This window comes from Sciurus vulgaris (assembly GCF_902686455.1).
Source record: "Sciurus vulgaris genome assembly, chromosome: 14".
NCBI lineage: Eukaryota > Metazoa > Chordata > Mammalia > Rodentia > Sciuridae > Sciurus > Sciurus vulgaris.
Window position 1 is genome coordinate 91948300 of NC_136475.1, and position 27772 is coordinate 91976071.

General features: G+C 40.2%; 1 protein-coding gene across 1 annotated transcript in view; it reads left to right on the forward strand.

Annotated features, from left to right (window-relative positions):
* NOL10 (nucleolar protein 10) overlaps positions 1-27772 on the forward strand; it is an 89929-nt gene that overhangs the window by 34638 nt on the left and 27519 nt on the right. The gene's annotated exons all lie outside the window — the stretch shown is intronic.

The window sequence follows — 27772 nt, forward strand, 5'->3', positions numbered from 1 at the left end:
TGTGAAGTATTCTGCCTGACACTGAGTTGCTGTGGTTTCAGGAAGCTGATGTTGAAAGTACTTTGTGGTATTTCTTTTGATTGGTGGTGAAATGAAGGCCACTCATATTGGAGCCTTTGGATTTTCCTCAGTTTTCCTGTGTTCCTTTCCCTGGGCTCATTGGCTTCCATATTCCCATCAGTTGACCTGTCTTTCCTGGTGTTCGTGTTGAGCAAGTGTTTCTGGTTGCATCAGCTGCATGCCAGGCACAGTGCTGTGTGCTGGCAGTGTGACAGTGCACAAGAGAGACCTGGAGAGACTCAAGGTGGGCTGTGTGGGCCAGATGGAGGGGCAGGTGGAGTAGAGTGCAGAACAGGAGAGGATCTTGGCAGGAGGGTGAGTGGTGAGTGCAGAGCTCAGGGAGTAGAGCCAGGTAGGAAGGGTCTCATGGCCAGTGCAGGAACAAGATCCTGGAGTGCTGGCAGTGTTGTAACAGGGAGCAATAGGATCAGAGCTGTGTTTTGGAAAGGTTACTTTGGCTGCCACGAGGAGAATGGATTAGACAGGATCTGATCCACCAGCAGCAAGAGTAGGCCAGGGTGGTCTACAAGAGGATGGGAGTGTCTGCCTGACTGTGCCAGACCTCCCTTTTAGTTGTGACTTTGGGTGCTAGGATAATTTGGGAAAAGAAGTCCAACCTGGCGGCAGTCATTTCAGAGGGTTTGTAATCCTTGAACTGTCCAGTGGTGTGTCTCAGAGGTGTTCAGTGATTAAGACTTGCGTGGACCACAGGAAACGCCTCCCCTAAGTCCAGCGTTGTGTTGTCCTCCCCATTTCTACCCCTTCGGGGAGCAGTCGAGAGGCAAAACAGATCAGCTTAACATAAGTCAGCTGTCTGCATCCTCCTCCATGGCGGGCTTACCATGTTCTCGTCTTCAGCAACTGCCTGTTGGTGCCTTGGGTCTTAGATCTCTTCCCTGTATTAGAAATGGGCTAGCAGGAAGGTGAAGGAAGGCTGTCCGCCTCACAGAGGGGCCATGCAGGCCCAGAGTCTCACTACGTGGTGTGGAGATGGCCGTTTGGAGACTGCAATGAACCCTCCGTGCTGGCTCCTGGGAAGCTGGTGATGGTGGGGTGGAAACGGAAGGGCCGTTGAGGTCGTAGATAGACTTGGCGATCATTAGGACGTGGGGCATGAGGAAGAGGAAGAATCGGGTGACACCTGATGGGCACATGTGTGATGCCGATGTCATCCCCAGGCCAGGAGGAGGTGGGGGAATATTAGGAATTATTTTTATTTGCTAGTTTTGCATTTTATAAAATGACCTTTTGTAGAAATAGACACAGCTTTTGGTTTGCAAATAATATAAACATTTTCCTGTTTATTCTTAGTGCTTTAAAAGTCTAAAGAGATAATCACCCTCATACTGTTAAAGCTACTATTAATATTTGGATGTTATACTACTATTAATATTTGGATGTATTGTCTTTCCGTTTATATTTATAATGTTATACATGTGAAATTGTATTTAATATACAAATTTATATCCAGGTTCCTTAAGTTAACCTTAGAGATATAGTACCAAGGCATTAAAATTGCCAAAAATCTGACAATACGACAATATTATATTAGAACTTTAGGAGACTCTAATTTTCTGGATCTATTTCTTTGGTTTTTTTTTTTTTTTTTTTTTTTTTTTTTTAAACCAAGTAATAAAAACTTGAAGCAGCAGGAGCAAGAAGAGCCGATAACAGCCATTTGGTGAGAAACTGCTCTCTAGATAACTGCCTGGGACCCCTTGAGTTCAGCCTTGTGACTGAGGTTTAACAGGAAGCTGTGCACAGGTCCAGAGCCCTCGCCCGCCGCCTTAAGCCCCGTGCTATGTGCAGCTTGCACTGCAGCGCTCCCTCCCAACAAGGCCTCTGTCCCGCAGCCCCTGTACCACCGGTGTTTTATAGCGACTCTTGTCTTTACTTGAACCTGCTCCTTGTAGTACTCCTTCAAAGTTCAGAGAGCCCAGGGGTCTGAAAGGCTGTCGTTTTTCATAAGATTCTATCACACACTTCCAGAGCTGGTATTTGGCTTGAAGTTTCATTTGAGGCCTGTGGAACCAGAGAAGTGGTTTATAAGACATGATTTGTGCCAAGTGTAGGCAATCTGGACTGATTTGTATTAACATCTTATAAATTAGGCATGAAATACTCCCACCCCACTTTGGGGCTGTGTAAAAATGAAGACAGCTCAGCGTTCTTTCAGCTTGTTCAGTTTTGCCTTTCTGATACCATCTTTCTTGAATACTTGAAGCCTGTAGAAAAAGGCAGTTTCTGATTTATACTACCTGCTGCCAAATCAGTATCTAAGTAGCTAACTAGTCCTTGGTGACCAAATGGGTTTTCTTTCTTTTTTTTTTTTTTTTTAATTTATTTTTATTGTAAACAAATGGGATGCATGTTGTTTCTGTTTGTACATGGAGTAACAGCATACCATTTGCGTAATCATACATTCACATAGGGTAATGATGTTTGATTCGTTCTGTTATTGTTTCCTTCCCTCCACCCCTCCCACCCCTCTTTTCCCTCTATATAGTCCCTCCTTCCTCCATTCTTGCCCCCCTCCCACCTCCCATTATGTGTCATCATCCACTTATCAGTGAGATCATTCGTCCTTTGAATTTTTGAGATTGGCTTATCTCACTTAGCATGATATTCTCCAATTTCATCCATTTGCCTGCAAATGCCATAATTTTATTATTCTTTGTAGCTGAGTAATATTCCATTGTATATATATATGTGTGTGTATATATATATATATATATATATATATATATATATATACACCACAGTTTCTTTATCCATTCATCAGTTGAAGGACATCTAGGTTGGTTCCACAGTCTGGCTATTGTGAATTGAGTAGCTATGAACATTGATGTGGCTGCATCACTGTAGTATGCTGATTTTAAGTCCTTTGGGTATAGGCCGAGGAGTGGGATAGCTGGGTCAAATGGTGGGTCCATTCCAAGTTTTCTAAGGAATCTCCACACTGCTTTCCAGAGTGGCTGCACTAATTTGCAACCCTACAAGCAATGTATGAGTGTACCTTTTTCCCCACATCCTCTCCAACACCTGTTGTTGCTTGTAATCTTGATAATCGCCATTCTAATTGGGGTGAGATGGAATCTTAGTGTAGTTTTGATTTGCATTTCTCTTATTACTAAAGATGGGGAACATTTTTTTCATATGTTTGTGGATTGCTTATAGATCTTCCTCTGTGAAGCATCTGTTCATATCCTTAGTCCATTTGTTGATTGGGTTATTTGTATTCTTCGTGTAGAGTTTTTTGAGTTCTTTATATATTCTGGAAATTAGTGCTCTGTCTGAAGTATGAGTGGCAAAAATATTCTCCCACTCTGTAGGCTCTCTCTTTGCATTGCTGATAGTTTCCTTTGCTGAGAGAAAATTATTTAGTTTGACTCTATCCCAGTTATTGATTCTTGCTTTTATTTCTTGTGCTATGCGAGTCCTGTTAAGGAAGTCTGATCCTAAGCCAACAAGTTGAAGATTTGCACCTACTTTTTCTTCTATAAAATGCAGGGTCTCTGGTCTGATTTCAAGGTCCTTGATCCATTGTGAGTTGATTTTTGTGCAGGGTGAGAGATAGGGGTTTAGTTTCATTCTGTTGCAAATGGATTTCCAGTTTTCCCAGCACCATTTGTTGAAGAGGCTATCTTTTCTCCATTGCATATTTTTGGCACCTTTGTCTAGTATTAGAAAATTGTATTTATTTGGGTTTGTGTCCGTGTCCTCTATTCTGTACCATTGATCTACCAGTCTATTTTGGTGCCAATACCATGCTGTTTTTGTTTCTCTTGCTTTGTAGTATAGTTGAAGTACTGGTATTGCGATACCCCCTGTTTCATTCTTCCTGCTAAGGATTGCTTTAGCTATTCTGGGTTTCTTATTCTTCCAGATGAATTTCATGATTGCTTGCTCTATTTCTGTAGGGCACATCATTGGGATTTTAATTGGAATTGCATTGAATCTGTATAGCACTTTTGGTAGTATGGCCATTTTGACAATATTAATTCTGCCTATCCAAGAACATGGGAGATCTTTCCATCTTCTCAGGTCTTCCTCAATTTCTTTCTTCAATGTTTTGTAGTTTTCATTGTAGAGATTTTTTACCTCTTTGATTAGATTGATTCCCAAGTTGTTTTTTTTTTTTTTTTTTTTTTTGAGGCTGTTGCAAATGGAGTTGTTTTCCTCATTTCCTTTTAAGCTGTTTAGTCGCTTGCGTATAAAAATGCTTTAGATTTATGCGTGTTCATTTTATAGCCTGCTAATTTGCTGAATTCATTGATGAGGTCTAGAAGTTTTCTGGAGGAGGTTTTTGGATCCTCTAAATATAGAATCATGTCATCCGCAAATAGTGACAGCTTAAGTTCCTCTTTTCCTATTCGTATCCCTTTAATTTCTTTGGTCTGTCTAATTGCTCTGGCTAGAGTTTCAAGGACAATGTTGAATAGAAGTGGTAAGAGAGGACATCCCTGTCTTGTTCCCGTTTTTAAAGGGAATGGTTTCAGTTTTTCTCCATTAAGAATGATGTTGGCCATGGGCTTAGCATAAATAGCCTTTACAATGTTCAAGTATGTTCCTACTATCCCTATTTTTTCTAGTGTTTTGAGCATAAAGGGGTGTTGTATTTTGTCGAATGCTTTTTCTGTGTCAATTGAAATAACCATATGATTCTTATCCTTAAGTCTATTGACATGATGGATTACGTTTATTGATTTACGTAATCCTTGAATTCTAGGAATGAACCCCACTTGATTGTGGTGCATGATTTTCTTAATATGTTTTTGGATCCGGTTTGCCAATATTTTGTTAAGGATCTTCGCATCTATATTCATCAAGAATATTGGTCTAAAATTTTCTTTCCTTGATGTGTCTTTTCCTGGTTTGGGTATGAGGGTGATATTAGCTTCATAGAATGAGTTTGGTAGGATACCCTCCTTTTCTATTTCCTGGAATACTTTGAGAAGTATTGGAATGAGTTCTTCTTTGAAGGTCTTGTAGAACTCGGCTGAGAATCTGTCTGGTCCTGGGCTTTTCTTGGATGGTAGATTTTTAACGGCTTCTTCTATTTCATTGCTTGATATTGATCTGTTTAAATTGTGTATGTCCTCCTGGTTCAGTTTGGGAGGAGCATTTGTCTCTAGAAATTTGTCAGTGTCTTCGGTAGTTTCTATTTTGTTGGAATTCAGATTTTCGAAGTAGCTTCTCATTATGTTATGTATCTCAGTGGTGTCCGACATGATGTTTCCTTTTTCATCACGAATTTTAGTAATTTGAGTTTTCTCTCTCCTTCTCTTTGTTAGTGTGGCTAAGGGTTTGTCTATTTTGCTTACTTTCTCAAAGAACCAATTTTTTGTTTTGTCAATTTTTTGAAGTGTTTCTTTTGTTTCAATTTCATTGATTTCAGCTCTGATTTTAATTATTTCCTGTCTTCTACTATTTTCCAAATGGATTTTCTTTAACCCTGCCCCATTTTCTGAGTGTCCTCCTTTTTCCATCAGTTATGGAACTCTGGGGTTCTGTTTCTTGCCTACTTCAGGGTCTAACTCATTTTCAGCTTCAAGACTAATGCCAGGAATATTTTTTCCAAGCTTGTTTTTCCTCTGAAACTTAATTTAATCTCTGGTTGGTTGGTCATAATGGACACCTTTGGCAGCTTGTAGACTCCAGAGGGAACCTAGTCCTCTGTGGCACCAACCTCAAACCCAGTGCTGTGGTTGATAACTGTTGCTGTAGAAATGTGTGCAAGTTCCAAGCCTTTGATGCAGTTATAGCTCCTGCAACTCCTGGGTGCTGGGTCCTTGGGTATCTGCTTGCTTGATAACGTGGATATGTAAGAGGAAAATTATTATTAATTGTTTTGGAAGCTCTTTGATTTAGAACAAAAAGAATTGAGTTAGTTAAGGGTGTATGCTTTTGGTTTTGTTCTAAACATATAAATTTAAGCTGCTATAAAGATTGTGTGCAGCATCACTGCACCCATCTCTTACAATGGCATTTAGGTATTTTATTTTAAAACTTTGTCTTAGGAAAAACTTCTATATGATATCTATTAAAACATTTTATTTATAATGAATCAACAAAACATACTAATTGATTATTTTAGCATTTACTATTTAATTTAAAACTTGGAAAGTATTTTTGGGAACAAAGTCCCTGCAGATGGGGCAGAATTAGAAACAGGAAGGATGATAACTAACCTATACTAGTGCTTCTGTTTCTAGTATGAAATGGTCCTTGAACTTCTCCAGCATAATTCATAAAACACCTCAAATTCTGTCTTGCAAATAGAGGATACTGGGTGTTGAGAAGGAAGAAACCTTGAGAATACTTGCTTTGCTTAATTTTTAACTACACAGAGGTTTGCGGTAGAGTGCTCGCCTTGCACGCGTGAGGCCCTGGGTTGAATTGCCAGAACTTCAGAATACACACATACGCCACAACACACCCCTTCTAGAGACACGCAGAGTCAAAGGCAATGCACAGATTTTGTGGAATGTAGTAAAAGGGTGTGTCTGGGGAGTATCTTTGTCTCTCTTGCAGTGGTTTATTGCACTCTCCCTGAAAGGTTTGTGGCAGAGCAGGGGTTTTCTGAGACCATCAGGCTCCTTTGCTTCTGTCTCTGTAGGGACTTAGTTCCTCACTCAGGACAGACATCTGTGTGCAGTACCTATGGGGACCACAGGGCAGTAAGTGCTGCACAGGTTGGAGGTGGTCAGAGAAGCAGTAACTTAGAGCATTTGGAAGCTGTTTGTAGACAGGTGGCATGGGAAATTTTGTAGGAAATATATGGATAATTCTAGTCTAGCACATTTTTTATTGTTGCTTAACAAGAACAAAACTAGGTGTAGAGGTGGTTTCTGTTGTTGTTTTAAATCAGTATTTTTTCTCTATGTGCTTTTGTGCCAAAACCAAGTTTGGGTGCAAATGATTTTAACTGCCCTGTGTGTAGTGAATTGAATTTGTTTGGTTATAAACTCAGTCACTATACAGATGTTCTTATTTGTGGATAGTTTTGGGTCATATCTATGGGGCCTTCATAGATGACGTCTTTTTCAAGTCCAGCATTTAAAATATTACGTTCTGGTGTGCTTTCCTTGAAGGCTTAAGAACATAGCCTCACTCCAACTCATTTTTTCTTAGTCATCAATGGACCTGTATTTTATTTATTTATATGTGGTGCTGAGAAATTAAACCAGTGCCTCACACATGCTAGGCAGGTGCTCTGTCGCTGAGCTACAACCCCAGCCCAACTCTTTAACTCTTAAAGCAGATGTTACATTTTACCAGCCATCCAAATTAAATGTTGGTTTAGTTCGATATTACATTTGACAGTATCTTGAAATGAAGTGTCTAAAAATCCTATGTGGATAACTTCTTTGGTTTTTTGCCTATTAATATTTTTATTTTGACTTTTCCTGTATTGTAAAGTAAACGGGGGAGGCCAGTGTTTCAGCAAGGATGGAATGTGCTGGCGAGTTAGTCTACCCGCTGCCCTGTGAGTTCACAGTGTGGGAGGGGCTGACAGACATAGAGTAGGTGCTAAGAAGGAGGGTGCTGGGGCTCAGTGGCCAAGGAAAATGCTTAGGGCAGTTGAGGGTCAAGTACTTAATACTAGTCTTTTTTTTAGGTAGATATTTTTCATTCTCCCTCTTATATAGCTGTTGTATATAGGTGTCCCCCCAACCTCCTTTTAAAGTTTAAGGCCAGAGACTTGATCTTATATCTAATGATTACAGCACACACTTGGTAAGAAAATGGGAAGTGATGATATTTGTCCCAGTCTGTGGGAATTTGGAGAACAGCAGAGTGAGTGTTGGCCAACAGTGCGGTTTTGCTTTTCCAAGGCAGTCAGTTGATCAGTTAAATAGCCAGTCAGTCTCTGCACTGACGTACAGCTCACGTGCATATTGCTCTACTTTATGTTTATGGCTGACCAGGCCTCTGTGCAACTCTGTGCCGAACTTCCAGAACACCCTGTTCTCCTGGTTTTCCTCCCATCCAGTAGGCCTTCTCAGTCTGTTGGCTTCTCCTGTTGGTGTGGTCCAGGCCTGGGCCCAGCCTTGCTTTCCTTCAGCGCTATGTTAGTGAACCTGGGACTTAGTGCCTTTCTTTTCTTTGCTCTCTTTCCTTAGAGGGCTCATTTATCCCTGGGCTTTATATACAGCTGTGTGTTGATGACTCCCAAGGGTCTCTCTAGCCCTCCTGTCACCTCTGAGCTGGAGTGTGTATCCATCAGTCCTCTAGGCTTCTCCACTTGGATTTCTGCTCACACATCATTTTCATGTATTCACAGCAAAATTCTGAGTCCCCCTTCCATACCCGTAGGTGCTGAGGCACCATTCCAGCATGTGTCAGCTGCTGCCACCACGTGCCTGGATTACCCTCATGGCTCTTAACCCAGGTTTCTTCTTTAGTTTTGTCCCTCTAATAGTCTGTTTTCCATATAACAGCCAGATTGACTTAAAATATAAAAATTTAAACAAAAGAAACAAATCAAAACGTATTACTCTACTGCTTAAAACCTAGTGCCTGATCAGTTTGATAAGAGTAACATCCTAACTCCTCATAACTTCAAATATTCCATATGGTAGGCAAATAGGAAAAGACAAAAACAGACAAAAACACAGATTCTCTCTTTTCTTTCACCACACAGAGAGTAGATCTCTGTAAACTATCCATTATAGAGATCACCAAATTGTCAGACCAGAAAGCCAAATCTCAGCTATATTGGCCAAATCCCAGCCAAATCAGCCATTTATTAACCAAAACTGATACACGAAATTATTTGACAAGAAAATTAAAATTAGAAAGAGTCAGCCCAGGTCCACTGTCCCCTTGGATTCATCTCTGTGAGTCAAGGAAACAGGCTGGTTTGACCTAAGTGAGGTCTTTTCAGGTGGACAGTTTTACCTGGCTCTGTGAGGCATCATGGTGAGACCTCCGAACTGTTGAAGAATAACTTTCAAAAAAATGTGAAGAAATGACTCTTGTGTAGATACAAAATTAACATAGAACTTTAACCTATTAATTAAAGGAGGGAACCAGGTATATATTATAATGGGATCAAAAGAGAAGTCTAGAAAGACCCAAATTTGCATAGAATAAAGTTGTATTGAATTAGGAATGTGCAAAACAGTATTTTCCAAAGTCATGAAGGACTGACCACAGACATCATTCATTTGCTTGTCTTTTGTGAATTATTTTGCATCGTCTCTGGTTCCCTACAGTCTCCAGAGCTGTGAAATAGATTCCATTGAATCAGAATCTGATAATGTTGAAGAGTATGCTCTAGACCAGGTGTTGGACAAACTAAACATCAGCTGCCTGCTTATAAAAATAAAGTTTTATTGGAACACAGTAAGCTCAGTCATTTGCATATTGTCCGTGACAGCATTCTGACTAATGGCACAGTTGTGTAGCTGTGGCAGAGCCCAGGAGCCTCAAAATATCTTACCTATGCTTATCCATCTGTGTCTTTATGTGTGTCTTTCCCCATCATGTATAAAGCATGGACCCAGGAACATCATTATGTCCCTTTCCCTGTTTTCACTTTTCCTAAAGTGTACCTGTCACTCTATATACTTCTTATGTGTTGAAAAATTAATAAATAGACATGAGTAGCTTATTTACTGACATTTGGGGAATCTTACATAAGAGTTGTACATTTTGACAGTAGGTGGTTTATAATGCTTTTTAACTGTCTTTATACTAGTTTGGAATTTTGCATTTGTTTTTTTCTGCTGTCATTATTGAAATACAAAAGTGGAGAACATGGCTTATAAGTGCTAGAACATTCTTTATACAGCGTGATCAGCATCAATTCCTTTGCTTTGACCATGCACTCATCAGACAAATAAAAGGATCTTGGTGTGATGCAATAGTTGTGTTCAGGCGTGCTGATAGATTTCTACAAGTAATGTCTTGTCCAGAAGATTTAATAGTGATTCTCTTAGCATACGTTTAACCAGACTCTTTTCTAGAAAAATGGGAAAGGAGAATGTGGAAGCAAGGGCTTTTGTTGTAGCTTTTTTGGAATTTGTACAAAAGTTGGCTTTACTTGCAGGGCACAATAGGCTTCCCTGTTTAAAGACTGGGAACAATACCTGTTGCTGTTCTTCTTGCGCTTCCCATGGAGTGGTGGAAGTGCAGTGTGTGATCCTTAAGACTTGGATCTAAGATTGTGGCTCTTGCCTATAATCCCAGCAACTCAGGAGGCTGAGGCAGGATGATCCCAAATTCAAGGCTGCCTCAGAAACTTAGTGACACCTTGTCTTAAAAAATAAAAAGAATTGGGGATGTGATTCAGAGGTAAAGTGTCCCTGAGTTTCCCAGTACACACCAAAAAAATAGATTTAAGTTCAAATCTGACCACTGACCACGATGGGTTCTGTTTGACCCAAGCCCACTCCAAGCCAACCTTGGAGGCTCATGCACGTTTGCTCATATTATATTGTGGAGAGCACCCAGGTGAGAGGTCTCATTGGCCCATTAGTATGTTGAAATGACTCTGAGTTTATAGGTGTCAAAGTAAAATCCTAAAAATGATTGGTGATGTTTTACCCAGAATGCTCATTCAAACCAATAGATGTTAAGACATGGTAACAGAAGTAATTTTGTTAGAAATTGCAATTTTATAGTACTACTAAAAACATATTTTCTTGAAGTTGTTCCAGATGCAGAGAAACTGTTGACCAGTATACAAGGATGTCCCAGACAGAATGTAAACTAGACACATAGTTGCTGAAATGTTTTCCACACAGAAGAAGTTTGCAGTGCCCTCTAAAGGAAGGAGAAGCTTTTGAAGCATGGAACATTAGAGTTGGAAAGAATCTTTGAGGTTGCCTAAGCCAGCCCCTTAATCTTATAGTTGAGGATTCAAGTTATTTATTCAGGGTCACATGACAAGATGGTGGCAGAACTGTATCTAGGAGGCATTCCCTCATCCCACATCACATGACAAAACTTAGATTTTGTAATTATTTGGACCAGAGTTTGAATACCACCTTTGCCACTTAGAAATTTTGTGACATTAAATGAGTTCTTCATCCTCTCTGAGCCCTCGTTTCTTGGACAGGGAGAGAGAGGAGGGAGCGGAGCATACACTTACACTCTCTAGCAGTTTGAATGATGTGGCCATTTGTGCCCCTCCGTGGGCGTATGTCTTCAACTAACCTTGAGAGGGGAGCCTTTCTCAACTGAGAGCATCAGCCTCAATTCCCTAAAGCGTCTGCTGTGTGCAGCGCAGACGTCTCCTGCGCCTCCTGCGTGGTGGTGCTGGTTACGAGTTGTGTCGGGAGCACTGAGAAGCGGTTCTTTCATTCTTTTTTGTGTCTGTGCTGAGGTGAGGAGGGCTGTTTGAAAATTCTGTTGTTTCCCAGTACCTCTCATAGTGATGCCACCCGGAGTGTGTTCCTGGTCATTTACCACCTGGGATCTTTTGGTGTGACCTGGTCACAGGATACAAGTCATCCACTGTATCTGTCACTCCAACTCCAGTGGAAACTATTCCAAAGGGATTCTCAAGTTTATTTTAATTATACTGCATTCGGGCCTGTCTGCTTGATTTTATCTCTGTATAAGAGGTTAAACCAATGAAATTGAACTTCAGCAACATTATACAGTAGGTAGAGGAGACGGGGAAAGATTTATAACATAAGTTAGCAAGTTCAGAACTGGTGAGATGGGCCTTAGCAGCAAAATACTAAAAAAAAAAAAAAAAAAAAAAAAAAAAAGACGTAGGGTTTGGTCTTAAGCCCAAGGTATAACTATTAGTAGATTGTTGGCAGTCATCCCTCCTGTGAATGGGGTGGAAAAGGACAAAGTGGTACCCAGGCTGCCCTGGGCCTTCAGTGTGCTGAATGTTCATATGTTCGTTGAGAAATATTCCTGGTTGTTGTGAGTTGGAGAAAGCTCAGAAAAGAGTTCAGGAGTTGTGTTATCACAGGATGTGGGGAAAAAGTAAAATCCTGAAAGAAAGGCACCATAGTGAGGTGGAGCAAATGCTGGGACATTGGACCGAAGTAGTTTTTTATTACTGAGTCTTTACAAAGAACTGCTGGACCAGGGCTGCCAGGGAGACACTCGCCTTTCAGAGCTGCACGATTCACTTTATATTGAGTTCAAAGATGCATGTTTTTTAGATGTCTTGATTCATAATAATGCAAGGGGGACATATGCTTAATTTTATGTTCCAAGAAAGGCACATTAAAGATAAAGCCAAACCTGTAGGAAAGATCTGGAAGGACAAGACATCTTATGGAAGGTAAAAGATCTAATTTTATGGAGAAAAAATGTGGGGCACTTACAAGCAAACCCAGCAGGTTAGAGTCCAAACTGTGCATTTTAATTCACTTTTCCTGATTAACAGAAAGGGAAATATATTTCTTTTTAGTGTTTTTCCTTACTAACACAAGGTTACAGTAAATCTGTCATAATGGAATTTTATGTATGAAATTGCTATATAAGGCAGTGGTACGCTGTGATTTTCATTTACATATTCATAATTATGGAATGAGAAATAAGGCACAAATGCCAGGTGGCTGATACACATGCTCTTGCAATGCAGACAAGTTGTTTGCGACTTTACAGAGGGGAAATGGCGCTTCCTATTTTAATCTAAACACTCTGAGCCAGTAACCGTATCTATGGCATTTTTTTCAACAAAGGAAATCCTTCTCATTTCCCATCACAATTATTAGAGCACAAGAATAGTAAATATACAGAGAGCATTAATGTGTGAAAATGAGGAAGTAATCTTCTGAGCATCCTGTCACATATTCCAAAGTTTATTTCAGTTCCAAGTGGGCAAAAATTCATGTAATTTCCATATGGAAATATTTGATGTACATATGGCACATTGTATCATGTTACTTTAATATATCAAATGATAATTGTTTTTGCTTTATTAAACAGGTAAATGTCTAGCTGCCTATTATCTTGAAAATAAATGACGACCTGTTCAGACACTGTTTTAATCCATTGATAGCAGAGGCCTGGCTCCTGGCCTCTGGCTCTTCCTCTGCCTCTGTGTTCCCCAGGCTGATAGTGTTAACATTCTTGTTTTGGACAAGAGAGAGTGGGAAATAAACCCTGGATTCCATTGTCCTGTGGGTGTGGCCACTCAGGTGGCAAAGATAGAATATACAGCTCCCATAGTGATTGGTTTTTGCATATGGTACTCTCTCTGATTAATATGCCCATTACCTATTTTTTATTTTGTTTTGTTTTATTGCCCTAAAAATAGAAAGCAGATAGCTGATGGTGGCACACTTCTGTAATTCTAGCTACTTGGGAGACTGAGGCAGAAGAATCACATTTGAAGCCCCGCTTTGCCAGCTTAGGCTGTGTCTCAGGATGGAAGTATTAATAATAATAATAATAATAATAAAGGACTGGGAATATAGATCAGCAGCAGACCACTGGGTTCAATTCCCGGTACCACAAAAAAAAAAAAAAAATGCAGGGGTTAGGGCGTGAGGCAGATTACACAGATAGGCAAGACATTTGGTCTCCTTTCTTTCTAAAATCCAGCGTGTAGAGAAAATATAAAAACTGAGGACTTGCATTGCATTTGCTTTGATTTAGTGTTCTCAAATTCCAAGAAAGGGGCTGGGGAGATAGCTCAGTTGGTAGAGTGCTTGCCTTGCAAGCACAAGGCCCTGGGTTTGATCCCCAGCACCCCCCCCCCCAAAAAAAAAAAAAAAATTCCAAGAAAGTTTGTCTTCTGAGACCACTGCTGGGATGTAAACCCCTCCTGGTGCCCAGACTGCTAAAAGAGCTCAGTAAGTTCATGGTTTAAAGGAGTGAATATTATTAACACTTTATTTTTATAAATTTCTTAAGAAAAAGTTTTAAATATACATAAAAGTGGGAGGAAATAGGTTGAACCCTTCCTCTGCTCATCCCGTTGCCTCTCTGTTCAGCTTTCCTACATGCTTGTTTTGGGATTGAAAGTGGACTTGACTTATATTACTATCACTTCTAGGAGGAAGTTGTTAAAATTGATAAAATGGGAATAAATGCTTGATCTTTACATGGGTACAGATCTTCAGATAGGTTTATGTATTTACCTTCTTGAGAAACAGAACAGTATTCTTGGGTGTACAAAAATTATATATGAATGTTTACAGTATGGCATATTGAAAGGGAGGTTAGATCTGTCTACCAATGCTTCTTGCATGCCTGCAAATGACGACATCATCAGTTCATTAGTCAGCGGTCAAACCTCTGCTCACAGCGAAATTGGGTGGATTGTGGAGTTCTCATGCCCCACCCCGCACCCCATCAGCATTCTGCAACAGAGTGCTATCTATGTGTGTTAGGCTTAATGAACCTAGGTTGGGACAGTTAATATCACTTCAAGTCCACAGCCTGTACATTCTGTGATTTTGACACTGTGTAGATATGCATCCGCCATTACAGTGTCATTCGGTGTCTCTGCCCTAAAAATCTCCTGCATCCACCTGGTCATCCCTGCTCTCTCAGCCCTGCACACCCCAGTGATCCCTGACCTTTTACTGTCTCCCTGGTTGTGTTTTTTCTAGAATGTCGTAGAGTTGAAATCGTAGTAGGTAGTCTTCTCAGATGGGCTTCTTTTACTCTGTATCATGGAGAAGCCTGCTCCCTGAATTTTGGTAACTTAATGGCTCACTTTGTATTACCTAACCTGTTGTATGGATGCTCCACCGTTTGTGCACCACTCACCTGTCAAAGGCCCTCTTGCTTGCTTCCAGTTTGGGCAGTTAGGCATAAAGCTGCTCTAAACATTCATGTGCAGATTTTTGTGTTCACATAAGTTTTCACCTCATTGGGGTAAATGGTCAAGGAACCTGGTTGCTGGAGCATATGGTAGCAGTACGTTTCTTGTGAGCTCCCCAACTGGCTTCCAAAATGTCCGTATCATTTTGTATTCCTTGTGGCAGCAAATGTGAGTTACTATTGCTCCATTTCCTTGCTGGCATTCAACATCCTCAGTATTTTGCATTTTGGCCATTCTGATAGGTGTATAGTGGTATTTCATTGTTTTAATCCGCAAGTGTCATTTATTTTTATATTAGCCACTCAAAAAAATACTGTGTGTTTTTTCTCTGTGGGCTTGATGATAGCAAATGTTAATGGGTTAACAACTCTGGTCTTTGGAGGGACTGGGTCATTCATCGCACAGACAGTTTAGTTTGGTGGGCATCTTTTATATGCCTGCATTAAGGCCTGGAGTATCAAAGACATTTTAAGATTTGCATCTCGCTGCCTGGGAGCTTATAATCTAGTAAAGGAGCAGACGGTACAGGTGGTAGGGACTTGAATATACACGATCTTATGAGAGCACATAAAAAAAGTCACCTTCCCTTAAGCAGCGGGGGCTGGAAGAGATAGTATGGTTTGAATTGAATTTTGAAGGACATTTTGGAATTGGCCGATAAAGAAGGGAAGAAATGTGGTAGAATTGGAGAGACCATTCTCTATACTGGGAATTAAAATAAGACAGACCAACCTTAATCAGTTCAGTCTGTTTGCAGGGAGCTTGGGTCTTTCAGTGAGTGGTGAGGGGCAAGAGATAGGACTGGAGAAGTATAGAGCCTGAATCTCCACCTTTTGTGCCATGTTGAAATTTTTACTTTTGATTTTAAGTAGAGCAGCATACTTTTGAAAGGTTTTATTCAAGGGTGTGTATTCATTAGATTATTCACCTGTAGGCTGGAAGATGGCTTTGGAAGCAGGGATAGAAGGACACATCAGAATTGATTAGGACAAATAGAGAGAAAACAGACATTAAGGACCTTGTTAGAGTTTGGCAATTCACTGGTAATAGTGAATGAAAGGGAGGGGAACTTAATGAATATAGTGGTACCATTCACAGAGATAAGGTAGAGTAGATGCTAAATTTGGTTTAGAAATGTTGAATTGTCTTGAAGTTCTCTCTCCTATTGAGAGAGTTAACCTGCTTTCTGGGAGGGAATTTTCCTCATTTTTCTGATTCATCTACATGGAAAGAATGAAAGGTTATGGATTAGGTTCTTGACTTCTCTGGAGGAAGAAAATCATCTTTATTTTCTGTACTCTGAAGGTCTCATCTCAGTTAATAGTGTTAAGTACCGATACCATTGTTCACTGATGGCCTCAGTCCCAAATCTTGGGCTGTGTCTCTGCTTCTTCAACAGGAATATTTGAAAGGATAAATGTTTCAGACTGACAGCGCAGGCAGTTGTCAACTACTAGTTATCTCTATCTGTACCTGTGCCTGAATCCTTTTAGGATGTTATTAGTTGTGTTTTAGAAGAAAATGCTCTAATAAAAAAAATTACAAAACCATATTCTAGGAAGGAAGAGTCCTTCATCACCGCTCCTCCCTGTGCCATTAGGAAGAAGTCATTGGTCCACACTCTTTGCAGAGGCAAGTCTCTTCCAACACGCACACTCCTGCATGCATAATGAATCCAGCTCTCATCATGATATTCTTCTGAAAGGCTTTTTTTGGCCGTTTTACAAGATACTGTTCTGGTCATCAAGCTTATTCTTTTTAATAGTTGCATAGTGTTTTGTTGTATAGATGTATCATAATTTATTTGCATAGTTTCCTAGTAAGGATACAGAACACCTTCATTTTTCAATTCTCTGAACCAAAGCAGATAGATCCCCAATGTTTCTTTTCTTTCTTCTTCTTTTTTTTTTTTTTTTTTTAAATTTTTTAGTTGTAGGTGGACACTGTATCTTTATTTGATTTTTATGTGGGGCTGAAGTTCGAACCTAGGGCCTCACACATGCTATGCAATTAATCTACCACTGAGCTACAACTCCAGCCCTCACCAGTGTTCCTGAGCTGATTCGCCACCTTCCCTGTCCTGTGGTAGCTGCTAGCCATGGGTGACTGTTGAGTGCTCAAAGTATGGTTAGTGTGCCTATGGGGCTAGATTTAAATTTTTATTTCATTTTAATTTTAATAATTTTAATGTGAATAGCCACACGTGGCTACTAACTACCATGTAGGAGTGTTGGACAGCGTAACTCTAGGCTCTTCCAGAGTCACGTCCAGTCTTTAGGCTACTTGCTTGGACCACATTGCCATGGCCTTCATAAATTACATCTAAGTTTCTTTGGTATTGAAAAGTCATGAAGTTTCTTTTGTAAACCTCACCTAAAGAGTGCTGTTCATTATTGGAGCCCCTTTCCAGGTCAGTGATGTGCTGCTTTGAGATTAGCTCCAAGACTGAATTTTTCTTTCCAGACCTGTCAGTGTACCCCTTATCAAGTCAGCAGTCTCTCTTCCTTATTGCACATCTCCTTCTATCAGAGAGCCCAAAGTCAGATCTTTGGTCCAGCTCCAGCATTTGGTCTTTTTCCTCTAATCATCGTCCCTACCGATCTACATGGCTTTCCTTTCATTCTGAGCCTACAGTTTGTTATATGTATGGTTTTTCTTATAAAGCTCTTCAAAATCTTCATGAAAATCGTTAAATTTTACATGAAGCCCTTAGGATCTATCCTGAGACTTCACTAAAAAAAGATGAATAATATATGCACACCGCTTCCCTCCCCACAGGCCTGCACACACTTCTCATATCTTAACGAGGTCCTTGATATTGTCACGAGGTGGATTCCTCAGAGCAGCGTGCCCATTTCACACTGAAGTAGACTTGCAGCCGGGGTTGCACACAGTCACTTAAGGACTCTAGTGGTGGTCACATTTTATATGATTGAGACCAAATTGGGTTCTTTTCAGGCTCTCCTTTGCCTTTATTTAGGGAACATATGGGAAATCTTACTTTGTTTGAATTTAAAGTGTGTTCTTCAGGATTTCCTAGTTCCGTACCTGACTCTTGGAGATAACAAGTTCTTGCTAACTGGTGGCAGCATGTTTTTTGACCTTAGAATAGCACCATGAAGATGTGGAGCCTTGAGAAAGTGTTCATAGAACCTTTTTAAAGTTTTAGTCTTCCTTTGTTTCTGCCCAGTTTCCGTCCCTGGGTATTTTTAAATATTATGATAGCCTTAGTTTTTACATAGCCTTCAGAATTAAAATTTGGAAGGCAATAAGAATACACTGAAAATTTATTAATCAACACCTTTGCCTGCAAGGAAGTAGGGTTGAACCGGAAATTGCTGATGTGCTACCCAATGGTAATGCACTACGCCATCTGTGGCTCTTGGCAGGAGTAAAGTAACTAAATAAGATCTTGGGGAGGGCTCATTGCCAGGTGTGTGATCAGAAAGATAAGTGTATTCTTGTGTGATAAAATCGGCCCAGTGCCTTTGGTACCCAGTGTGTGTGTGTGCACATGCGTGTGTGCATGCACAAGGTTAACATTTCAGTGTAATTAGGAAATTGGGAGAGGAAGAAGCTGGAAGCAGAGGACCTTAAGATTGCTTAGAGTCATTGTTATTGCAGACTCTGGATGTGAACTCTAAGAAATTGCTCTGGAATTTAAACTGTTATATGACGATAAACATCAAATGGTGGTTGGTACTGAGGTGTAAGGTCAGGCTCTTCAGGAAAGAATGCATGAGAAGGCTTGAAAGAAACATCTTTCTTATTCAGCTAATAGTGGACTTTGAAGAAGATTGGGACCGTGTTAAGATTGACTTTTTTTCTTCAGCATTGAAGGAAAATGGAAGCTGAGAATTTTTCCATGTTATTTAATGTATTGTTTATGCATTTTTAGTACTGAATATTGAACCTAGTGGTGCTCTACCACTGAGCTACATTCCCAGTCATATATATATAACTGTATATACATATAACTGTATATATGACTGTATGACTGTATATATAACTATATGACTACATTAATTAGCATATGTATGACTATATGTATGTATATATGACATGTGTATACATGTCATATATATTACTATAGTACATATGTATGTGTGTATATACATATGTATTTCATATATACATACGCATACATAGTCATATATGCTATTTAACGTATTACATATAGTCTATTTATTTATTTACTTACTTACTTTTAGTTTTGAGACAAGGCTTGAGGCTTGCCTCAAACCTGGTGCTCCTCCTGCCCCAAGCCTTCCCAGTTGCTAGGATTATAGGTGTGTGCCTCTGTGCCTGGCTTGTTTATACATTTCTACCTCAAATTAGAATAACTTAGACTGAATAAATCTAGTTTGGAATACTTGAGAGAACTTTAAGAGATTTATTTTTTGAAGGAATTTCATGGTTTTAAATAGAATGTTTGCTCACATAAACTGCAGTGGTTCATTTGAGATTAATTTTGTTTTCCCCATTCCTAAATTTAGCAGTAGTATCTGGTTTTCACTAAGCATGCCTGTTCTGAATGCAGTGAAGGTCAAAGTTTGTAAATCTCCAGTGGACATGAGTTTAGTTTTCAATAAATTGCTACTTTGATTTCCCCAAATCTTCCTTGATAAATCCTATCTCTTTAAGTAAATGTTAAAAAGGAAAGGGAGTAAATTGTTTTTATGTCTTTTCGTTTGGTGAAATAAGGAAACAAGATTATTTATACATATAGTCAATCTTTTCAGTTAAGTTTGCTGAAAGGTCATTTCTTATCATCTTCTTTTGAAAAGAAGCCAAGCATGCCACCTCTGGCCTTCCTGTCTTTGCAGTTTGTTTATGTGTGAGCAGGTATTTCCTCCATCTTTCTGGCCTCTCCTCTGTAGCCCAGGGTAGCTTTGTTAGGAACGTAAGCCTAACGGGCTCTTGGGAGATGGTCCCCAAACAAACCCTTGTTGGGTTCCCCTTCCTGGAACCTCATTTTACATTAGAAATTCAAAAACTAATGAAAAAATACAAAAAGTATAAAGATTTATTAAAATGATAAACACACAACTTCACAAATATTAATCATAAGCCACTTACTAAAGAAGCAGTTTCAAGTGTTCTTTTGGAGTAGCATCCTCCATGAGATTCTTGACAAAAACTCTTAACTGACTTTAGTTATGAGGAGCAATCAGTATAATCTTATTGTGAGAAAAAATCCACAAGACAGTGGGGATCTGGCAAGTCAGCTGTCCTGACTCCTAGACAGTGTAGGCAGGAAGCTAGAGGGGTCCTTCTAGATTAGAGGGAGCTAAAGAGACATGATAAAGTAGTACAGTGTGATCCTTAACTACATTTTTTAAAACAACAGCTTTATTAAAATACAATTTATTTACCCTTTTAAACTTGAACCCTGCAAATCCAGTGGGTTTAGTATATTCAGAGTTGCACAGTGGGCACCAGTTTCTATTTCTAGTCATTTCATTACACCAAAAAAGAAAAAGCCTCTACGGTTACTCCCTGTTCTCCTCCTACACCCCTGCAACCTCCAGCAACCCCTGATCTCCTTTAGGTCTCCATAGGTTTGCATTTTCTGACATCTTATTTAAATGGAATCATAAAACATTAGATCTGTTTTTCACTTAGCATAATGTTTTCGTGGTTCATGGTTGTATGTCAGTCTTCCATTGCTTTTTTATTGCTGCATGATGCTCTATTGTGTGGCAACAACACATCTTGTCCATCCATTCATCAGTAGCCAAATGTCTTTCTGACTTGCTAATGGAATCTGGCTCTTAAAGACAGTCTGTTGGCTCTTCCCCAGCTCCTGCACATGGCTATGTTTTTCTTGATTTTTTGTGTACCTTGTACTTTTGTTGAAAACTAGATTTTTTAAATAAGGTAATTTGGAAATTGTGGAACTCCATCTCTTCCCTACCCAGGATTTGTCATTGTTTAGTGACCCTGCTGGACTAATTCTCTAAACTCTAATTTCTTTGCTCTCTGTAGCCACCAAAGTCTGTACTGGGTTTGCTTGCTTGTCAGCTAATGATTGGGCAGAGCTTTCCGTAAATGACTGGAACAAGCAAGTCCCCAGCCTTTACCACAGTGATCCTTGTAAATACAAGTCAGATCATGTCAGTCTTGTGTCCAGAGCCCTCTGGTGGTGTCCATCTCCCCCAGAGTTAAAAGGTGAAGGCCTGCAGTGGCCTGAGGGACTACATGTGATCCAACCCCTACTCTCCTTTGTCCCGGTGGAAGCCATGCTGGGCCTGGCATCTTGGTGGACCAACACCAATAGTTGGAAATTTCTATTGGCAGCAGTTTACACTTTAATGTAAGCTTCAGTGAACATGGTTAAAAACTCTTTTAACCATTTTTTTTCAGATTTGACTATAAAACATTTGATCAGGATGTTCAGGCTGCCCAAAGACAATTTGGTGGTCCCCTTTGGGGGCCATCTGACCTCGAAAGTTGGTCATTCTTTCTCACAGAATTTAGAGAGAGAAAAGATATTGCAGCCGGTTCCGTAATCACTGGCTCTCTTCTGAAATTCCTGGAAATCAGTTAACATGCACCGGAGGGGAGCACATTGTAAGGAAATCCCAGGAAACCACGCCGGACATGGGAAATCACATAAGGGAATTTATTAAGCAGAGCGTCTCCCTTCAGGGTAAGAGAGAAAATGAGAGGAAAAGAGAAAGGAAAGAGAAAGGGCGCGCGCTAGAGAGAGTGGAAAGCAAGGAGGAGGAAAAGCAAGTGAGAAAAGATGGCGGTGAAGCTATCTTTAAGAGTCCCGCCGGGCTAACGGGACCAATAACGGAGAAGGAGACTTGCAAGCTGACGGATGAACCAATAGCTCGCTAGGGTGTTCACAGACTGACAGTAGCTGGGAGGCGGAGAAATGGCCACAACGGAAAGGGTGACTGACGTGAGGGAGACTGACCCACGCTTACACTTAAAGGCAACAAAGAAACAGAAAAGGACAAACACAGAACAGGTAAAACACCAAAGACACAGACAAGTGGCCAGACCAGAGGGACTGAGTGACATCTTGCCAGTCCCGGACTCAGGAAGTAATGCTGCGTCCAGCCTTCCTCAGAGTCCCCAGATGCGGATCCGCCAGAAACAGACTTACCGGTCCCCCAGGGGTGCAGAAACAGGTGACTCTCTTGGAGAATTTAGTTCAGTCCTGGGGCAGGGCCCCACAGACCGTGCAGCCTGGGGCTGAGGAACGTCTCTCAGAGGCCTTCCCCTAGGAGCAACGCTGTGGCCTCTCCTGTCCACAGGAGTTCCCAGGTCAGTGGTGAGCGGTGATTGCCCACCAGGCAGCAAGGGTCTCGCTGGGGTCTCCAAATGTTATGGGGCGCAACTTAAGAACAGACCAATCACCACTGAGAAGTCCAAATTTGAGAGTCTTTATTAAGCTGGCCAGCTGACTGTCTCACACAATGCCCCAAAAATTGGCTGTTGGGAGAACAGCCCTGACCACAGGGTTGTAGGGATTCTTACACCAAAAATCACATTAATCATAAGTGTCTGTTGCTGTGATTCGAAATTACACATTAACATCATGAGATCATCGACAGAGGGGGAAGTGGGTCAGAATGACCCTTACCTAGGTACAAACTAAAGAATGGCTACTAACATCCACCCAATCACTGTTTACATGGTACATTGATTAGGAGCAATAGGAATCAAAAGAGAGCAATTCTTTACTACATAGGAGTTGCCATTGTATATCATTAAACATGTCACACCAAGTAACTGATGATGGGCACAGAGGCGGGGTGTTCCCATGGGAGAAGCTTATTTCCTACATAACAAGGAGTCTCAGGGCAAAATGGAGTCTGTTCAGTCATTTCCCTTAGAGTCTGGCCTATGACGTTCCCATGGAGCCAGATCTGTCAGCCCATCACAGTCCCCTAAGTTTTTTTGTGAGGCGTTAAGGGTTCAGTGCGTGGAGTGGAAGTACAGCAACATAGGCGTGACTTCCGGCATTCTAGGAGCTGGGAAAGGAACCGCGGGTCAGACTGGCAGACACTTGTGCACAGGTCAGCCCTGCTGCTCAGGTCACTGTGCCTGTGGTCACCGTCTCCCCACCACGTGGGCAGCTTTATCATTCTGGGTCTCCACCGGGGTGGTGGGAACAAGGTGCTTGTCAGTTCTGTCACCTGCTTAGTTTGGGCCCAGACTTCCTCCCATCTGCCCAGCCTGCTGGCCCCACAGCCTGAGGGCGCCTGCTCTCCTGCCCTCAGGGTGGCTCTCTGACCCACTGTGCAATACCTTTTCATAATCATTTACAGCACTTTCAACAAGCTGGGGGGAGGCAGGGTGCAGGTGCTAATGGAAAGCTCTTTAGTCGGGTTAGATTTTATGCTAAAGCGTCTGCCCATCTTGTCGCCATCCCTCCACCCCATCAGTCTAGGCACATTGTGCCCGTTTTTTGCTCACAGAGCCTCGTGATGACCTGTCCTCCGTATGTCAACCGGGAGACAGTGTCATAAGCAATTTTACTGTTTTAAAAAAATTAATTCAGTCTTATTTTTCTTATTTCACTTCACTATCTGTTTTTGCAAAAGCTAAATCAAAATCAAATTAGAACATAAAATATTTTTCTCCTTTTTAAAAATAAATATTTAAAAGTGTTGACTATTAAATTGTTCTTTTGCTAATCTGATTTTTAGGAACCGAAGACAACACTACAAGCAGAGTACCTTTAAATGACTCATAATTACGTAAATGCATGTAGACTTGGATGTGCAATTAGGCAGCTCATTATGCTGCAAATGCAACTACTTGCCTGAAGACATGGGCACTCCCTCTGGCTCTCTGTAGTTTCTGTGGTCCTAGGATTAGGATCCTTTATAATAAAGCCTTGGCTTTCAGAATTTGAAAATATATGCTAGTGCTAGTGGGTCTTTCAACCAATAATAGAGGAAATGTTGGAAAAAGAACCTTTCTTGTAATTTGTGTTATAGAGTTGATCATCTTATTTTGCAAAATCCCATTCTCCCCCTGGAGATGCAAACTGTACAATTAGAAAAATTATCATTAATCATAATAGTGCTCCTTTACTTATAGGATAACTAAATTTAGTATGTATTTACTGTATATAGCTAATTTTACTACATATATTTATATTACAGTATAGCTTCATCATCTCTTATCTATAATTCTCAAATAAAAAACCCTGAAATTTATTTTTTTTATTTATTTCGCCACTCATTGGTAGCGAAACCTGATCTGACTGTACCTGAACCTGAATTATCAGGACTGAAATATGAAACAAAATGATGAGGCTCTTTCTAGCCTTTCTTTCTCCCAAACCCAGTGGTGCAAATATATGGATTCTGCTGCAGACATGGTGGTGGGTTTGACTGTGGGCCACTGTCCCAGGTTTCACCCAAGATTTTTGTATGTGGCACTGGGAATTGAACCTAGACCTTGAACTTGCTAGGCAAGAGCTCTACCACTGAGCTGCATTCCCAGTTTTGAAATCTTGTCAACTCCCTAGGAATTTTAACATTCATAATTTTTCTACTCTACTCCTCATCAGTCTTCCCATTACCAGAATTTGTGAGAATTTTGAGTTTTAAGATTAAGTGTTGTATAATTCACATCTTAAAGGCAGATGATAGTCTTGGCCTGGTGGCATCTACTTCAGAATTGGTTCTTCTCCCTGAACGGGTTGGGACAGGCAGACATGAGGCTTCATTATAGCAGAGACCTTCCCAAAGTCACCTTCTTTAGGTGTAGATTCTTTTCATGTTTGGGAATCAAGCACTTCCATTTAGATTGTTGATAGAATTATCATCGTCCCCTTCTAGCAATCTGATGAATCACTTTTCAGTTTTTTACTTTTACTCTCATGTGACTTTAGGAAGTTCTTATAAATTAAAAGTGGAAGGCCATTAACAGATGACAAATTTAAAATAGAACAGTCTCCCAGTTTTCTGAAACAAAATTCTTAAGATACATTAAAATATAGATAAATAAGCAATAATCAATTTTAGCTAAAGGATAGAATATAACAATTTGATGACATATAGGAAATACAGATTGATTGATTGATTGATTGGTTGATTTGGTATGCTGGGGATCAAACCCAGGACCTGGTACATGCCTGTACCACTCAACTGCATCCCAGCCCAGAGCTCCTGGAACATTTAATGTGGTAGTAATAGTCCATCAGTGGTTAAAAGGATGTTTTCCTCGAATTGTAAAACCCCAAATTTAAGAAGTAAATTAATGTATTTCCAAGGATTAGTTGAGGTTTAATATGTTATGACTTTGTCAACAGCACAGAATTTTTGCACATTAATATGTGGTCAGTGTAAGCACATCAGCGTTAAGCCCTCCTTACTGGCTAAGGTGACCACTGTTTTTGCAGCTTTCTGGCAGGCCTCTGAGGAAAACTCTGGGGTAGATAAAACCTGCAGTTAATGCCAGTCTGAATCAGTAATTTCCACTTTGATATGGTGGTTCTGGTGTTTTTCACTCTGTAAAGGAATTAGGGAAGTGTGATTAATAAAGCCAACTACTAGTTTTCATTTTTTTTTTTTGATGGAAATATTTCCTCCCATAAAATTTAATGGCTACGAATCTGATTTCAAAGATTAGTTATCATCACTAGACCTGTCTCCTGAGAGGCAATTTAGAATAGTTCTATTAAAATCAGATAGCTAATCAAAAAGAATGGAACATTATAAAAGAAGACCATATAAAAATAAATTCAGATCTGGTCTGATATTTTGTTATTCCTACTCCTCACCCTCAAAAGAAGTCAGTACACACTTCATTTTCTTTGAAGTCCAAGTTTATGACAGCTTTAAATGTAAAGCTACAGTTGCCCTTCATATTTGTGGGTTCTGCATCTGCAGATCCCCCAAACCACAGATTGAAAATATTCTAAATATAATTATATATCTGTACTGAACATGTACAGGTATTTGGGGAGTTTATTAATCTAGACATGACTTTAAGTCCACAGGAGAATTTGCATAGGTTATAAGCAAATATTTTGTCATTTTGTATGAGGGACTTGAGTTTCTGCACATTCTGGCATCTATTGGAGTTCTGGTCAATACCCTGAGAATATTGAGGGACACCTGTATTATATTGTGAAGTATTGTGGATAGCTGGTGTCCCCTTGCGTTTAGGAGTCAGAATAGATCTAACTTCCACCAGAAAGTGTTCTTATATCCAAGAGTTTTATGATGGGGTATGTCAGTGTTTTTATCTGAGTAAGAAACTTTAAGACCACTTGAAAAATACTTTTGTCAAAGAAGACTTTCTACATCTTAGAATCCTTGTACATGAAATCCATGTGTTCCCTGTGTTTGAATGGGTTTATTTATCCAATATTTACCCTGCTCTACAGCTTGGCAGGTGCTGTTGTAAGTGCTGGAAATCCAGCACTTAGCAAAGCAGACGTAGTTCTCACTTCCTAAGACAGTGTCTTGGGGTCTAGAAAAGTGGTAATAGTATACTTTCATACTGAGAGAGAATCCTGCTTTCTTGGCTAGTATTCCGTCATCTGGTGGAGCTTGGCTCTTGCAGATTAATGACTGGCTGACAGCCCCCATGGTTGCAGGAGCATGCATGCACTCGTTCTCGGGCTGCCCAGAGACGTGTCCAGCTTGCCTGTGTGTTCACTCAGACCTGAAGTCCTTCCAGGCACACCTGCCTCTGCCTAAGTGCAGTCTCAGTTCATTGCTGCACATGACTCTGTGACACACACGTGTCACATACACACAGGCACACACTTTTCTGCTGCAGCTAGATTTTGCACTCCTCTAGAGAGCTTGTGGTCACATGGTCAGTGTCTCTGGTTTAGCACGTGCTTTATATGTGGTAACACTGGGTGTAAATATTTGTTGACTTCAAGCTACTGTCCTAAAATTACTTAACATGTAGCAATTCCTTTAAAAAGTGTTGTGCATTGAATTTTTTAAAATGCTTTGTATTTCTTGAAGTTTTGTCTTTTATTGAGTCAAACCACTTTGTGTATCAAAACTTTTGTTTTTAAAAAATGGTACAAATTGCACTAATATGAAACTTTTCATATAAGACTCCTTTTGTGCTCATTAAGACTTAGTATTCATGTTCATGGGCCCTATACCCTTTGTGGTGGAGACAGGGAACCACCCTTTCTACTCAGGCAAAATAACATAATTGAAATGAGTATGGCCATATCTAATATCTGCCTTGTTAAACTGAAGAGAATGTTATCAGGGGCTGTTTTCCTTTAACTCTTCCTCCTGTTTTCCCTTCTTCAAAAAGGTTAAGCTAGATATATAACTTCCATGATGAGCTGGGTTTTTTCCTGTGTGGGTGATTGCCACTGGAATGGGGCAGGTGAATCATCTCTGGAAGTCCCTCTTGTCTGTGCCCAGGGTTCTCTTGGCAGCAGTGTGTCTGCCCCATTGACCGAGCAGACTTGCCTTGGAGTAAGCATTGATCTTGGGGGTGCAGCATTGCTCTGGGAAGATTCGTTGCAACAAAAAGTACTCAACAATCACAGAGTGTCATGGAAATAGTGGGATTACAAGGTTAACTATTCACATTTTGTTAGTTGGTTATAAATTCTGTTTAGGCTTTAGTTCTTCAACCTTTCATTGGGACAACTCGTGGGTCCTAACCACCTAAGTTACATCTAAAGAATTCCATGTATGGAAATTTTTTAAATTAATTTTTAATTGACAAATAAAAATAGTATTTAATGTATTAATCATGTACAGCATGTTTGGAAACATGGGTACTGTGGATTATATAATGGCTATATTAAGCTAGTTAACATGTGCTATCTCACACGTTTTTTTGTGATGAGAACAATTAAAATCTCTTAAACTCTCAGCAGTTTCAATAATACAATATATTGCTATTAACTGTAGCCTAGAATTTTAGTTTTCTTTTTTCTGGTACTGAAGATTGAACTCAGGTCCTTGGGCATGCTAGACAAGTGCTCTACCACTCATC